Source organism: Lemur catta, chromosome 1, assembly GCF_020740605.2.
Source record: "Lemur catta isolate mLemCat1 chromosome 1, mLemCat1.pri, whole genome shotgun sequence".
Classification (NCBI taxonomy): Eukaryota; Metazoa; Chordata; class Mammalia; order Primates; family Lemuridae; genus Lemur; species Lemur catta.
In genome coordinates this window covers 39040747-39057879 of record NC_059128.1, presented here as the reverse complement: position 1 = coordinate 39057879, position 17133 = coordinate 39040747, and positions in this window count along the sequence as shown.

The following is a 17133-nucleotide window of genomic DNA, read 5'->3' as shown; positions in this document are numbered from 1 at the left end:
CTAGGCCTCCTGAGTCTCCTAGCTCTAGTTTTCTTGCCACTACACACAGTACTTGATGAAACCCGAAGAAGGTAGAGCCCAATATGTTTAATTCTGTTGGATGAATTAAGACTTTAATGAATCTTACTAAATTATTTAGATACTGTTGTTTTATTCAGCATAAAATGTAAATGCTCTCGAAATGTTTAATAGGTCTAATTTATAAAATCCATTAAAAGATTACAATTTAAGTGGTTTTTCTTAACATTTAATTGGCTTCCAATAATTAGGTCTGTAATATCTTTCAAGGAGACTGGGATTTATTTTTCAGAACAAACTTTCCTTACGTGGTGTCTTGTTCTATGAAAATTGAAATGTTAATTTTAGATTTCTAAGTATTGTGCTCTAATATAAAACTCTTGACATTTTTAAGGTAAAAAATTTTACTTTGTGAAATTTCAAGTAAGCCCATGAAAATACTTTTATAAGGGAAAGAAAGGAGTTACATGGGGAAAAACTACCTTGATTATTAATCAAATTTGAAGTCTAATTAAAATATGTAACAATACTTAACACTATGCAAAATCAGGTAATATTAATATTCTCTTATGGCAGGCCTACAAAAATGCAAACAAGAGATCTATATATGTTTCTGTGTATATGTGTGTATGTATGTATTTTGTTTTTAATAGATCCTTTTTCTCTGGTAAAACCTCGCTTGAACTAAAGTATCAGCTGGTGGTGATACAATGTTAAATGATGGGGATTGGTCTATAAAGCTGACTTCAGATAGAATAGGATGTTAATACACAAAACATGTGCCACTTAACCACTGGACAGGCCAGGGATCTCAAGCATACTATAAGAGAAAAACTTTGTCATTTCCCTACTCATAAAAATAAGGTTATCAATATTTGCCTTTTAGGGTAGTGATGTGGATTTGCTGGAGTGTAACTCTATGACATCAGGGAAATTGTTCATGGCTGTATTCATTCACTGCCTACAACAGTGCCTGGAATGTATTAGGCATAAAGTAGTTATTATGTAAGTGAATTAATTATGGAATGCCTTAAGGTGCACCATAGAAAGGAGTTTAAAATTCTCAGAGGTATCAAAGGTATTAACTGGCAGACAATCAATCTCTGTATTTTCCTCCTTCCTTCCCTATATTATTCATGAAAGTATACATTCTCTCTAAGTGTTCCTTACCTTTACATCATAAGATCATAAGAGATTATTTTCTGCCATGAGCAGTAGCTCTGTTCAGTTATTCATTAAACAATTATTGAGGACCTGCTTTGGGCCAGGCACTAAGGAGACAGCCTGCTAGCTGAATGGCTGTTGTGGGGCTCACAGATCAACCTCACGCTTTCTGTGATATGCAGAGTGATCACTAAATTCTTTTTGATGATCCTCAGAGAGGTTGACAAGGCAAAAATTCAGGAGAATCATTAAGATTCTAGATGTTTTTCTTTCTGAATTATTTTCCTACTTTTTTTTTTTCTACTTTTTTTTTTAAAGAAACAAAGACCTACTGTATCTGTTGTGATTATAAAGATTTTTTATCATGTCAAACATGTCATTGCTCAGACACATAAATCCAAATACAATTAAATAAATCTGAATTGTTTTTTTTTTTTCTTTTTTTTTTTTTCTTTCAGCTCATCATGGGGGTACATAAGTTTAGGTTATATACATTTTCCATGTCCCACCCTTCCCCCCGAGTCAGAGTCCCAAGCGCGTCTGTTCTCATTCTCCAGACAGTGCACCTGGCACTCATCATGTAGTCATACCTCCATCCCCTCCCCCCCCCCCACCTCCCCGGGTCTGCACCTTCAAGCATGACCATTCCCCAGAGGGTGTGCAACGCACTCATCATGTAGGCATACACTCACCCCCTCCCCCCCACCCCCCATCCCAGTCTGATATCCAATTGGTATCCTTCCCTGATGTGCATTTAGGTGATGATCAGGGAAACCAGTTTTCTGGTGAGTACATGTGATGCTTGTTTTTCCATTCTTTGGATACTTCACTTAGTATAATGGGTTCCAGCTCTCTCCAGGAGAACCAAAGAGATGTCGTATCATCGTTATTTCTTATAGCTGAGTAGTACTCCATGGTATACATATACCACAGTTTACTAATCCATTCGTGGATCGATGGGCACTTGGGTTGTTTCCACATCCTTGCGATTGTAAATTGTGCTGCTATAAACATTCGGGTACAGGTGTCTTTGTTAAAAAATGACTTTTGTTCTTCTGGGTATATGCCCAATAATGGGATTGCTGGATCAAATGGTAGGTCTACTTGAATCTGTTGAAGGTATCTCCATATTGCTTTCCACAGGGGTTGCACTAGTTTGCAGTCCCACCAGCAGTGTATGAGTGTTCCTGTCTCTCCGCATCCACGCCAACATGTGTTGTTTTGGGATTTTTTGATAAAGGCCATTCTCACCGGAGTTAAGTGGTATCTCATTGTGGTTTTGATTTGCATTTCCCTGATGATTAGGGATGTTGAGCATTTTTTGATACGTTTTTTGGCCATTCTTATGTCTTCTTTTGAAAAATTTCTATTCATGTCCTTTGCCCATTTTTTGATAGGATTGTTTGATTTTTTCTTGCTGATTTTCTTGAGTTCTAAATAGATTCTTGTTATCAGTCCTTTATCTGATGTGTAGTATGCGAAAATTTTTTCCCATTCTGTAGGCTGTCTGTTTATTTTCATGACTGTTTCTTTGGCTGTGCAGAAGCTTTTTAATTTAATCAGGTCCCAGTCGTTTATTTTTGTTGTTGCTGCGATTGCCTTAGGGGTTTTCTTCATAAATTCTTTGCCTAGACCAATGTCTGTAAGAGTCTTTCCTACATTTTCTTCTAGAATTCTAATCGTTTCCCATTTAAGGTTTAAATCTGTTATCCACCGTGATTTGATTTTCGTGAGAGGTGAAATCTGTGGGTCCTGATAACTCTGAATTGTAAATTACAGAAATTGAAATATCTAATTTATATGTTTTATCCCAAACAAAATCATTTTTTATAAACCTAATGCATTTGGACACTTATTTTGTTTTAAAGTTTATTCAAGTGTACATACCTTTAGTGCATTAAAACAGTACTTTTAAAACTTCACTGTGTCAATCTTCAAATTTTACTGATCTGTAATCTAAATTTTCCCATTCCTTGGCCACCTGATACTCTGATACTCCACTTCCGTCTCTTCCCAAAGAACCTTGCCAAGTCAGCTATAAAGTTAATTTACTAGCAAAGCCAAGAACATGAATGCACCTTTTCAGTCAAAGCAGCCTACTAACAGCAGGGAGAATCCAGGCCAAAATGTATGGTCATTTTTAAATGTAGAAAAATAGACTAAGGCAAAGGGAATCCAGCCAGCTAGGGCCAAGAGTTTGGTTATTTAAACAGGCAGAAGAGGAGAAAGAATATTAGCAGGGATTTTATGGATTGAAGTAGAGGTTTCTGAGTCTTAATCAGAATGATTTTGTTTTTACAAAGAGCAATTTTTAAATATTATAAGGATGTTACCTTGAAAAATCAGTAACTTTTTTGCTAAGTTTAGTTTGCCTTTATCAAGGGGGAAATGTGGTTGGTATGTGTTTGACTTTAATCCTTTTGGTTCCAAATCTGGGCATACTGGAAAATGGATCTGAGCATGGGGCAGACAATGGGAAAATGTATAGCACAAATACTGGAAATGTTTGCCAGCATCAAAAGAGATGTTTCAATTTCCAACTGGAACACACCATTTAGTCAGCTAGCCGATATTTATTGGGTACTTGCTAGGTGCCAGATTTTATACCTGGCACTATAGAAGAAAACAGACACCTCCACTCACTCTTACAGCATCAAATAGTCTGTGAGTTCCAAGACAGCAGAAGTCTGTGGGGTTCTGTATTCTTTGAGCAGACAGCGGTGCCCAAATTCTAACGGGAAGCTTGAGAACACTTAAATAAGCATTCAGATGTATCGTGAGTTAAAACTATGGAAGGCCAATTTTGAAAGATTAGGCAGCCAGGGAGAAGTCCTCTTCCTAGTAAACAGTTCAAAACTGGGCAGTAAAAGTAATGCAAATGTGATTAGATCTTTTCAGCAGCCTATTTCTCTCTTTTCAGGTCGTAATCAGCCTTTTTTTTTTTTTTTTTAAATCAGCATTTTGTAGCATCTCTCTGTCCCTCCTCTGAAATTCTAAAAGACATTTGTGAGTGCCATGGGTTTTACACTTTGTGTGTGTGTTAGGAGCGGTAGCTCACACACAGCAAAAGCAAAGATCCCTCTGAAATAGTCTGTTCCCCATTCAGGAATGGAGGCCTTAATCCTGCCTGCTGCTAGGAGTGCTGCTGGCAGACAGTCCTCAGGCATCAGCCCTGTTAGACGGTCACCAGCCAAAAAGCTCCTTTGCTCAATGTGTCCCTGCTCAGAGCAGCCCGTTGTTGAAACCTGGTTGATGTGAATATGTAAAGGCTCACCTGTCCCACAATTCTGAGGGGCATCCCAGCACCAGAGCTCCCCCATGGGGTTGCCTGAGCCTTCGTTGAGACTACATCTCAGCTCAGCTTCCCTCTCTTCTCCACCCTGCTTCCCAATAGCACTTCCTAATAAATTAACTGCATGCGGATCTGCATCTCAGAGTCTGCTTCCCAAGGAGCCCTGTGCAATACATAGCATGCCTGGAAGCGGTCAGGGATTTGTAAAGAGACAGAGGACAGAGGCCTTTTTCATAAATAGCTTCAATAATAGCCATCTTTGCATTTCTTCCTGCCAGGGACGGATGGGATGTAGGAGGCTGTGGCAGATAAACCAGAGCTGCTGCCAGGGTCTAGGCCTAGGAGCAGGGCAACGAAAGGGCTCCACCACATCAAATCTAAGTCTGTGGGTTGAAAGCACTACTGGGGAGTCAGAGAGATTTGGATTCAAATCATGTCTGACTTTTAGATGAGTTATTTAAATACTTTAAATCTCGATTTTCTCATCTGTAAAATAGGAATAATAAAAGTGACTTCACATATTTGTGGTGGTATCAGGTTTCGGAGTTGATAATCTTGTCTGTTTTCAGTTCTTGGTGTGCTCTTGGCTGAAGAATGACCAGACATAGCAAAAGCAAGGCAAGTGTGAAACGAGGTTTATTAAGGAGAGAAAGATAGGATTACAGAGCAAGAGCAAGATACATTCACTACAGAATGGGGAACGGGCCTCCTGTAACAAAAAAGGCCTTGGTTATGGTCTGGGTCTTGTTTTATAGTGTCTGGATTGGGCTCTCCTTGTGGTTCAGATGTTACCATGAACCACTATGATGGACAGTTGGGAGTTACATGACCTGAGTCTTACTGTGCATGCAGATCTCCCATGAGCCTCTCTGAAAGCCCATTGGGTGGGGTGAACTACAATGAAGATTTAAGCTAATGACATGATAATTAGCCTTAGGTTGTCCCAGGTCACCTTCTGCATTCTTTTGCAGTTGGCGTGCTAAATTCTGATTGGCAGATTCATAGGGCATTCCCTCCTCACCCAGATGTAGCAATTGCCCAGGGCAGGATTAAGGCAGGGCAGCACCAAGACGGGGCTGTCCTTATCCTTCTTCCCAGGTGGAGCAATTGTTTGAGGCAGCACCAAGGCAAGGCACCCAATTTTTGTCCCTAGAAGAGTCTCGGAGAGCCCTTGCTATCTACCTAACAGTATGATTAAATAGTCATTGCTGTGACATAATTAAGTATTCAAATTTATCTTCATTGTCATTATTATTATTTGATGCTTGTGTATTTAGAGCCTGTTTCACACAGGGCAACCAAGGGCAGAGCTTGGAGGAGGCATCAACCTTTTCAGCTCTCTGGGATCTGAGAATACAAGGGTAGAACCCAAATATAAGAATATATAAGTAGTAGTGACTCCCATCCTGGGATCCTGTTAGACTTTGACCCCTATTCTGTCTCCTTGGAATTAAATATGGCTACCAAAGTCAGGCCACTATGGCCTGGACGAAAATGTTCTACAACTGGGAAGAGTCCTGTACGTAGGAATGTGTTGCTGGGAGGTAAGCCCAGGAGAATGTGGGCCTGCAAACTTGCTTTCAAGTTAAAAAAGTTTTCTTTCTTTTTTTTTGATACAGGGTCTCACTCTGTCACCTTGGGCTAGAGTGCAGTGGCATCATCATAGCTCACTGCAACCTTCAGCTGCTGGGCTTGAGCTATCCTCCTGCCTCAGCCTCCTGAGTAGCTGGGACTACAGACATGCACCACCACACCTGGCTAATTTTTGTATTTTTTATAGAAATGGGGGTCTCACTCTTGCTCAGGCTGGTCTTGAACTCCTGACCTCAAGTGATCCTCCTGCCTTGGCCTCCCTAGGATTACAGGTGTGAGCCACTCCACCCAGCCTTAAAGAACTATTTCTTCATTGCTGTCTTAGGCAAGAGTGGAGACTTTGTGGGGTCTGAAAGGCTTCTAAAAAAGGAGAGCTGAGAAGAAGATCCTAGAGATGGAGCTTCTGTGCTTGGCAAATCTAGAGGGTAGGCTGAGGGAGTCCATGACCTTTGTATCAGAGACCAAGAAACCTTGTGGAAAAGAATGTTCCAGGAGATTAGAGAGTAGTCAGTTAAGAAATCTGGTCCAAGGACCAGTAGTGGAGGGTCAGCTGATTTCAACAGAGCATTATCATGTGCCGCTTCTCAGACTTTTCCAAGGATGGGTTCATGATCTACAGAGGAGAGGAAATAGAAGGAAACCACATCAAGCATATAATTTCTTCTGTTTCCTGTACTAAACAGCCATCATCTATGTGATTTTTACATTCTTCTCCATATGTCATAATCACTTACTGTTGAAATGGCTTACCTCCTTCATCTTGCCTTCAAATCTAGTAAAATTGAGACTCCAGAAAGTTTTGCCATCTATACCCCATGGTCTCTCCTCAACACATCATCTTGGATCCCTGGGGGAGCAAATGCCCCAGTTTGAAGTGCACAGACTTAGTGCATGCCCTTACTTCTTGTTCTAATTTTAGCTGCTGTGAACCTGTGGCCAAGTTAGGGAAATGGGACTCACTAGTCACATAAAAGAGCTGTTTCACCAAAGTGTCCATTTCTTAAACTGAGTTCATGAGAACTTGAGGGCTAGTAGCCCTGCCATATTGGTGCCAGTAAAGGGTTCCATTATTAGCGTGAGAAGTTCTAGACCTCAGGATGGAGAGGCAGGAGAAAGTGGTGATGGCAATGCAGAACATCTGGAAGCACATTTAAGGCACTCTGGGAAACTCCCCTCCTATAAGGAGTAATTTGCAGAAGGGATTTGGAGCTAGAATTTACATTATTTTGTAGATAATGAGGGCGAACCAGAGACAATGTTTTGTTAGCTATTATGGTGATCCTGATGTGCCTGCCCCCTCCCCAGGATATTATGGCTTAAGCACAAAGCACCCTCAAGTTCTTAGATGCCCCTAATTTGTTGCAGTGGAAACTGTTTAGGATTCTCTATTTGACATATTCACAAATTCAACTTAGGAAGAAAGCTTGCTGACCAATCAAAAATCTCAATGTGAATGTCTTTAGAATTGATTTGTCCATTCTTAGGTAAGCCCATTATACATAGCAGCAACTAAATATTGAGATATACAAGCGCAATAACAGGCCAGCGTAATGGCATGGTTTCTACTTGCTGTTTTGGGGGATTCTGGGAGCAGGGGAGGGATTTTAAAGAGGGTGGCTTCCCAAGCCCTTCTCCCCACATCCTAGTTCTCACCATCCTGTCTCACAGCTGACAGTGAGAGACCCAGACTTTATAAGTGTAAATTCTTGGGCTGGAGTGATTTCCAACAGACTTTTTTGCCTCTGCTACCGTTCTCTCAGATCTGCTGTGGTAGGGATCTAGTTACAATGAAATAATTGCAAAAGCAGAGGGGGAAAATGCAATATCCCTAAAAGAAAGCAACAGTCAAATTTGACCTAGAATATATACAAATAATATATATCATATCCAGAGCTACTTGTGACTTATCACTATTAATAATTGACACATGAAAGTTTGCAAATGTTTCATAAATTAGAGTCAGTGGCATCCCTATAACGTCACTTGAGCTCACTTGATTTTGATATCCTTTCATATGCAAAAGAGAAATGAATAAGGTTCCAGCTGATCTTCCAGGAAATAAACAAAGGGGTATGAGGCACTCTAACAATCATCTATTGATTATTGAAGCAGAAAAAATGTTTGAGAGCTCCTGGGACTGAACGAGGAGGTGGGCATCATGATTTTCTTCTAGTTTGGTCCTGGCTCTTGGATGCGCCAATTTTATTTTTGCAGATACTGTTCAGGAGTTTGACATATTTAAAAATTCAATTGAGGAATAAAGAATAAGAATCCCTAATTAAAAACATAAATGAAAATTAATTAAAATCATTCATGAGAATTTTTCAGGGTCTTTTCTAAACCACCTCTCCCTTCTGCCTTTGACCGAAACAACTGAAGACAACTAAACACTTAACCAGTTTGCAACAGCAGTGAAGCAATCAAGGGCCTTAAGCAGTACGATGTGAGTCAGAACCATGACCCAGGTATTTCTTGTTTGCAGAGCAGTTCTCCTCTTTCTTGGGTTTGTATTTAGATGGCTACCTAAAATTGTTTTCCATTTGGGAACCTCAGAGATTTTTTTAACTGAGATGGTGCATTTGTCACAGCAATTTGACTCTAAATTATTACTATAAGGTGGTGTCTAGAGGCAACTACAGAATGTTGTTGAATAGTGCAGCATCTTATATGGCGGTTGATTACACAGGCTTTGGCATTAGAAAGCTTGGGTCAAACTCTGATGACAACCACTTACCAGCTCTGTGACCCTGGAGAGTTTAATCACTCAGAGCATCCAGTTTTCTTATCTGTAAAATGATAATATAATTATTCTTACTTCATAGGAAACTGAAGATGATTAACTAAAACAATGCAGGTAAAATACTTAGGTGAGGACCTGATGCAAAGTAAGTATTTAATACGTGTGAGTTGCTTGTATTCTTATTATTATTAGTGGAAGATATCAGCACTTTTACAAAATAAAAAACAAGGACCTATTATTTTAACCTGAAGGTCTGAACATTATGTTAATTTCTAAGATCAGAATTTGGGCCATAAAATCGAACTGTGGACGTAAGGTCATCTTTGCAATGGGTTACAACTCAGAAAGCCATCAGCAGAGCTTTCAGCTGACCTATAGCCTGAGATCTGTTGTTTGACCGGAAGGACTGCATTTCTTCTTGAAGAGCGCTAAGGATCCTGGGTAAGACCCTTGCTCCACTGGATGGAGTTACTAATGTTCCTTATAAGGCTCTCTTCCACAAGTTTGATGCTTATCACTCACTTATTTATGGAAATTAAGTCTTTCCTTTTACATTTAATTCACCCTTCAGAGTTAGCAACTCTTTAATAAAGCAAATGGCTGGGACTATTTTTAAAATTAAATTTCCAGTTTATGAGGGTGGCGTGTATATACTTTTTAAAATGTTTTATTTTGAAATAATTTTAAATTTATGGAAAATTTACCAAAAATGGTACAAAGAGGTATGTATCTTTCACCAAGATTTCTGTATTGTTAATACTTTACCATTTTTACATTATCATTCTTTTTCTCTACTATATGTTTATTTTTTTCCTGAACCATTTGAAAGTTATAGACCTAATACCCCATCGCCCCTAATACTTCAATGTGTATTTCTTAAAAATAAACACTCTGTTCCATCGCCACAGGGAATTAATGTTGAACAATGCTATCATCTTCCTAACCCATAGAACCCATTAAAATTTTGCCAGTTGTCCCAATAATATCTTTACAGTTCCAAGATCCAATCTAGGGTCATTTAGTTGTCATTTATTTTTACCTTCAGCCTTACTATTATTACCTATTAGCCTCTTCAAGCTAGGTCCTATGTCCTTTTGACATGTCTTTATCATTCTTTGAGTACTTACTTTCTGATACAACAAGATGTTCTAGGCTTATCTGCCATTTCCCTGTCACAGCCCTGGAATCAGTCATTTCTTTAAAGAGTTCTGGTTCCTATTAGTGGAGAATGTTATTTAGAAACGATGATCTCAGTGCTTATTGCTGTTGGGGTGTCATTGTTTTCAGGCCCTCCCAGAAGACTAGGGACTATGTTATATATGCACATACACACTCACATGTATATACACATACACATCTATCTATGTTAAAAACAATGAATTCACGCTGATACTTTCATTCCCAATCCAACACCATGGGGTTTATCCTAGCCACTTTTACCTGTTTGTAACTTCCTTCTCCAACACTGAAAAACCTGGCTCCTATTAGCCTCAATATGTTTGCTTAGGTAGCTAATACTCTTGGGTGTAATCAATGTCCTGACCACACAGGCTGCCTCTTTGGCCTTAGCCCCACTGACCATACTAGCTACACCAAATTCTTGGCCCTAACTAAGGGAAATGGAAGAGGAAGAGATGGTACATGTTTTTTTTCTTTAACTGAGCCTGAAATAGAAGTTCTGCTACTCAGTGTAATATAGTGTTTTTCCTACTTAATTCCAATTCAAAGTTCAAAACAGACATGTAAAACACCAAAGTGAGAGGTTCATATTCAATTGTTACAGCTAGTGATTGACTTGGCAAGTGATTATCTACTGTGCTTATTCTTATTACCAGACTGATATAATACCCTATGGAAGCCATTAAAGTCAATCATTTTATTGCATAATGGACAGATCTATTCATTTTAGTACAATCAACGTGCTTGATTAATGTGGGTGGAGACCCAGCGATCAGATGTTGAGATCTTTTGCCACCAGCTTACATTTCTCAGATTGCACTCACTTTTGATAATAACTAATATTTGGGAATTCAGCATTTTAATATACTTAAACATTATCCCGGCTGGAAGTATATCTATTGTATATAGTCCTTGAAGACTTAGTAGTTTGGATGATAACCTTGAGTTTGCTTAACTAGTCCTCAGACTTTTGTGATCATCAAAAATCCTATAGTGCTCATTAACAGTGCTGATCTCTGGGCCCACCTCAGAGATTCTGTTTCAGTAGCTCTGGGGAATGTCTGTCTGCATTTTAATGACATCCCCAGGAGGTTCAGGAGCAGGTGGCCAAGGGACCACAGTGAGAAACACTGGATTAGTGTCTTTTATTCAAGTCCAGAAGAGTTCTAAAGCTGTGGTCAATCAATCATTCCTGGTCATAGGCAAGGTTGAATTGGTCATTAGGATCAACAACACTTTCATAATTAAGCAAATCAGTGTGCTGACACTTGGCTGCCAATGCCAGCAATTATAGAATAAATGTGTCAATTTGTTCATCAGCATTCACGTGTCAAGGCTGTGCTAGTGTGTTTGGAAGGGGTGGCACCAAAGCCAGAGCCCTTGTAGACCAGGCAGAGCTGCAGACCTGCCCCCCGATGGTGCCAACTTGATAGGCAAGGCCTTCAGGCAGGAGATCAGTATTTGGGCTTGGCTGGCTAATGTTCTTATTAAGACTGGGAAATGACTAGGGACAGACTGAGGACATGTGATCCACAATTCCTGGTTAAAGTCTATTTCCTTTCTTCAGTTTTCCTCATGGAACAAGGACAGATGACTGAATAAATTATACTCTTCAGCAGAAAGAAGGCAAATGATCAGTCAGCACTTATTTAATCAGCTACAGTGAATGCTTTCACAAAGAATATTGCATCATAAATCACCTCGTGGGTAGGTGACTTTATCATCACATTCCACAGACGAAGACAGGGAAATGACGTTTGCACATAATCACACAGCTAGTGAGTGGCCAAGAAAAGTTATGATCCTTGGTCTTTTGTCTTTAAATTCAGTGCTTTGTGCAACAAACACTATATTAGGCAACATCTTGTATTTTGACTTTGTTTTTCCTTCCAGGAGGTTGCTATTCCGGAAAACAGAGACCCTGTCATATATGAAAGCATAGAATCAGTCCTGGGAGGAGGTGGAGCAAGATGTTCGAATAGAAACCTCCAGTGATTGTCCCTCCACATGAACACCAAATTCAACAACTAGCCATGCAAGCAAGCATCTTCAGAAGAACCAAAAATCAGATGAGTGATTATACTACCTGGTTTTAACACTATATCAAGGAAAGAGGCACTGAAGAGTCCAGAAAAGACAATCTTGCATTACTATACCACCCCTTCCCCATCCCCCGGCAGTGCCATGTTTGATTATGTTTTGTTTAATACCAGAGTCATTTTTCCCACTATTACAACTATCCTGATTGGACTCTTTCCCCATCCCCAACTCTACTTTGTCCTCCTTTTCTCCTCTCCCCACATTTATAGTCGTAAGAGAAAAATTAGCAGACTGTTGCCTGCTACAACCATCGGTCTTTCCCTCCTAGGGTGGGGAGAGAGCCAGTTTTAGTTAGGCACATTTTAAGGAATGACTCCCTTCTGCGCCTGTAATCCTAGCACTCTGGGAGGCCAAGGCAGGAGGATCGCTTGAGGTCAGGAGTTCGAGACCAGCCTCAGCAAGAGTGAGACCGTGTCGCTACTAAAAAAAAAAAAAGAATGAAATTAGCTGGGCATGGGCAACTAAAAATATAAAAAATTAGCTGGGCATGGTGGCACACACCTGTAGTCCCAGCTACTTTGGAGACTGAGGCAGGAGGATTGCTTGAGCCCAGGAGTTTGAGGTTGCTGTGAGGCAGGCTGATGCCATGGCACTCTAGCCCCGGTGAGAGAGTGAAACTCTGTCTCAAAATAAATAAATAAATGAATAAAAGTAAAAAAAAAAAAAAAATTTAAAAAACCCTCTTCTGAAATAAAATTATTTCATAGAGGTTCTTTTCTTTACATTTGTACAATAACAAGGACCATTTGAGTGATTTCACAAGAAGAAGGGACCAGGCTGCCCCAGAGGATTGCTCTAGGTTCCATCACTTCCAGTCTAAACTGCTACATTAATATATACCCTCTAAGCTCTTTCCAGCTTCTTCCCCTCCAGATTTCAGCCCCAGTGCCCTACTACTGGAGTCAAGGGTCCTTTTGTCCATGGACCTCAATAGCAGCACTTGAGTTCCTGCCTCAGAAACTTGAAATGACCAACGTGTCTCAGCTTGTAAGAACCAGAACCAGAAGGCAAACCAGATCTCCTGACTTCAGGAGGTTTCCTTTGTCCTCAGAGCCTGGGTAGTGGGTTTGAATGCACGTGAGTGTATTGATAGAAGTGGTGAGATGCTAGACAGCAGCCCCCCTTCTTCTAACAGTCTTCCCAGGATCCATATAAAATACTTAGCTCCGTCCATTGGGACCAGCTCATGGGCACTTTTCCTGGTGCCCTACAACTCAATTCGTCCAGTCATACACTGGCACAGCAGCCCCCAAAAGTCAGTGCTTTAAGTGGATATTGCAGAACTAATACTAACAGTACCGTAAGAAACATGCATACTCATCATTATATCTAATCCATTACCAAGTCAGGTCAGTTTTACTCCCTAAATGTCTCTGGTCCCCATCTCTCCGTCTCCACTGCCACCATTCTAGTATAAGGCTCCATTGTTTCTACTGGCTACTACAAGGCTCCTGAATAGTCTCCTTCCTTTGTGTGTTCTGGTGTCTGCTTCAGTGCATTTTCCTCTCTGCATGCTGAGCTCTAGGCCTGTCTTGACTATCCTAGAACAGCTCTCCCCAGTCCCTGTACTTTGTTAACATCCACTTACACTTTAGATCTAAGCCCTAGTGGGGTCATTTTCTTTGGTAAGTTGTCTTTGCCTCCCCAAGTTGTGTTATTTGCTTTTATTGAAATTTCTTTTACTTCATAGCATTTATTTCAGTTGATAACCAAACACCCATCTGTGTGACTACTCGATTAATGGATGTCTCCTCCACTAGACTATAAATGCCACAGGAGAAGGGGATACAGCTGTTTTTGCTCATTGTTCTCTGTACCTTGCACGATGCCCAATGGGTAAGAATTTGTTGAAAGAATAGTGATAAGAGGAATCTAAGAGGACACAGGAAGAAAATTGTAGTTAAATTTTGCTTCAAATAGATAGACTGAGACCTTGCAGAAAAGTCCAAGGCAAATGCTCGCTAGTTATTGCTTTTTTTTTTAACAGCAAAACTCAGTTTTTCTCTCTTTCTTTCTCCTCTTCCTTCCTCCTTTCTCTCCTTCAACTTCCTTTTTCTCCTTCCACTTCCTCTTTCTATTTCTCCATACTTTCCTCCCTCTCCTTTTTATTTTTCATAGGAACTTTATCATCTCAATGAACAAAAGTTATAGAGGAAAATAGAAGTTATTCTTTTTTGAAGGGCAGACTTCAGAAGCCCTGAGATGCTCCACTAAAGTCTGAATTAAAGCAACTCTACCAGGGCCCCTAGAATCTCTATGTTTGTAGTTACTCTCATTTTTCTTTGGTTCTTTAAAAAAATTCTTCCATAGTTTTATTTATTTATAAAACTTTTTAACATAAATTTTCAAAATTACATAGAAGAAAATAGTGTTGTGAACTTTTACATGCTCATTGCCCAGTTTTAATGACTAATAATATTTTGCAAATCTTGTTCCACCTTTGTCCTTCCACTTTTGTTGTTGTTGGTGTTGAAGTAATTTAATGCAAATGCCAATATGATATTTTACTCTTAAATAGTTTGATAACTAACACACAAGTATTTTTAAAAATGTAACCTCAGTGTCATTATAACCCCTAACAATAATGATAATTCTTTCATATAATTTTTCATATAATATTTCCTAGCCCCCAGCCCATGCTCAAATCTTCTCCGTTGTCTAAAAATTGTCCTAAAATCTGTTTGTTTAGGTTAGGATGAAACAAAGACTGTATATTGTATTGTTTCCCAAGTGTCTTTTAATTCATAACTATTCTTTCTCCTCCTACCTTTTAAAATGTCATTTATTTTTTGGAGAAACTGAGTCATTTATCCCATACAATTTTCCATCTTCTATATTTGGCTGATTGCCTCCTTGCCCAACTTGTGCTTTATCCCCTAAATTTCCTACTAACTGGTAGCTAGATGTCTAGACTTGATTAGATTCCCGATTCACCCTCTTTGGCAAGAATAACTCCTAGGTGGTTCTGTGGACTTCTTCATATCAGGAGTTGCCTCCTTTTTAGTGATTTTAAGATTGGTCAGCTGATTAGATTGTTAGGAGACAATTCTCCATGGGGCTCTTATGTTTCTCTAGATCTTGTAAGAAGAGGCTCTAACTGCCCTTTGCATTATCTTTTTAACGATACTTGTTTAGGGAACAGTCTTGGAAGAAAACAATAGTGTTTTCCTCTGGAGAAAAGGGCAGGCAAGCTTATATACAGTATAAAATATTAATATTAGAATTCTCTAAGCTTAGGATCTCTTTCCTCAAATGCACCTTACTATGTGTACTGAGGCATCTAACCCTTTTTGTGTTGCTCTGTCAGAATTGAGGTTTGAGGAACCAGTGCAAAAATGATGATACTCTTGCTATGTCTATTACTGTGAATAATAAGTTGTCCTTCGTCTCTATATTAGTCTGGGTTCTCCAGATAAACAGAAACAATAGAATATCTATATATCTATATCAATATCTATGTCTCTGTCTACCTATCGAGAGAGAGGGAGAGAGAGAGACAGAGAGAGAGAGACAGAGAGAGCACCAAATTCCACTTGTTCATTGCTGGTATATAGGAAAGTGACAGATTTTTGTATATTAATCTTATAGCTTGCAACCTTGCTATAATTGCTTATCAATTCCAGGAGTTTTGTTCATTTGTTTGTTTGTTTTGTTTTTTGAGACAGGGTCTCTCTCTGTTGCCTGGGCTAGAATGCAGTGGCATCATCATAGCTCATTGCAACCTCCAACTCCTGGGCTCCAGTGATCCTCCTGCCTCAGCCTTCTGCATAGCTGGGACCATAGGCATGTGTCACCACCCCTGGCTAATTTTTCTATTTTTTGTAGAGATGGGGTCTTGCTCATGCTCAGAGTGGTCTTAAACTCTTATATTCTCAAGCAATCCTTCTGCCTCAGCCTCCCAAAGTGCTAGGATTACAGGTGTGAGCCACCTCGACTGGCCCAGGAGTTTTTTTTTTTTTTTGTCAATTCTTTCAGATTTTTCACATTGATGATCATGTCAGCTGTGAGCCAAGACAATTTTCTTTCTTTCTTCTTAATCTGTATACCTTTTCTTTTCTTATTTAATTAGCTAGGATTTCCCATATGATGTTGAGAGGGAATGGTGAGATAGAACATTCTTTTTTAATTTTTTTTTTTTTATTTCAGCTCATCATGGGGGTACATAAGTTCAGGTCATATACATTGTCCATGTCCCGCCCATCCCCCCGAGTCAGAGTCCCAAGCGCGGAGATAGAACATTCTTGCCTTATTCCTGATCTTGGTGGGAAAGCTTCAGGTTACTCACTATTAAGTATGATGTTAGTTATAGATTCTTTGTAGATGTAAGCTGAAGAAGTTCCCCTTCATTCCTAGTTTGCCAAGAGTTTTGTCATGAATGGGTGGTTGGATTCTGTCAGATGCTTTTTCTGCATCTGTTGATATGAGTTTGTGATTATTCTTCTTTAGCATGTTTACGTTAATTGATTTTTAAATGCTGAATGAGCTTTGTATACCTGGGATAAATTCTAGTTAATATATAATTTTTTAAAAATTGTTGGATCCAAATTTGGTAATATTTTGTTAAGGATTTTTACATCTATGTGCATTAGAGATATTGATTATAGTTTTCTTTTCTTGTGATGTCTTTGGTTTTGGTATTAGGGTAATGGTAGCTTCATATAATGAGTTAAGAAGTATTCTGTCTGTATCTGTCTTCTGAAAGAGAATGTAGAGAATTGGTATAATATCTCCCTTAAATGTTTGGTACAGTTCACCAGTGAATCAATCTGGGCTTTTTGCTTTCTGTCTTAGGAGGTTATTAATTAGTGATTTAATTAATTTAATAGAAGTAGGCTTATTCAGATTGCCTGTTTCTTCTTCTATGAGTTTTGGCAGATTGTGTCTTTGAAGGAATTGGTCCATTTCATCTAGGTTATCAAATTTGTGACTATAGAGTTGTTCATAATATTCCTGTTATCCTTTTAATGTCCATGGGATCTGCAGTGATGTCTCCTCTTTCAGTTTTGGTATTGGTAATTTGTGTCCTCTCTCTTTTTTTCATGGACTG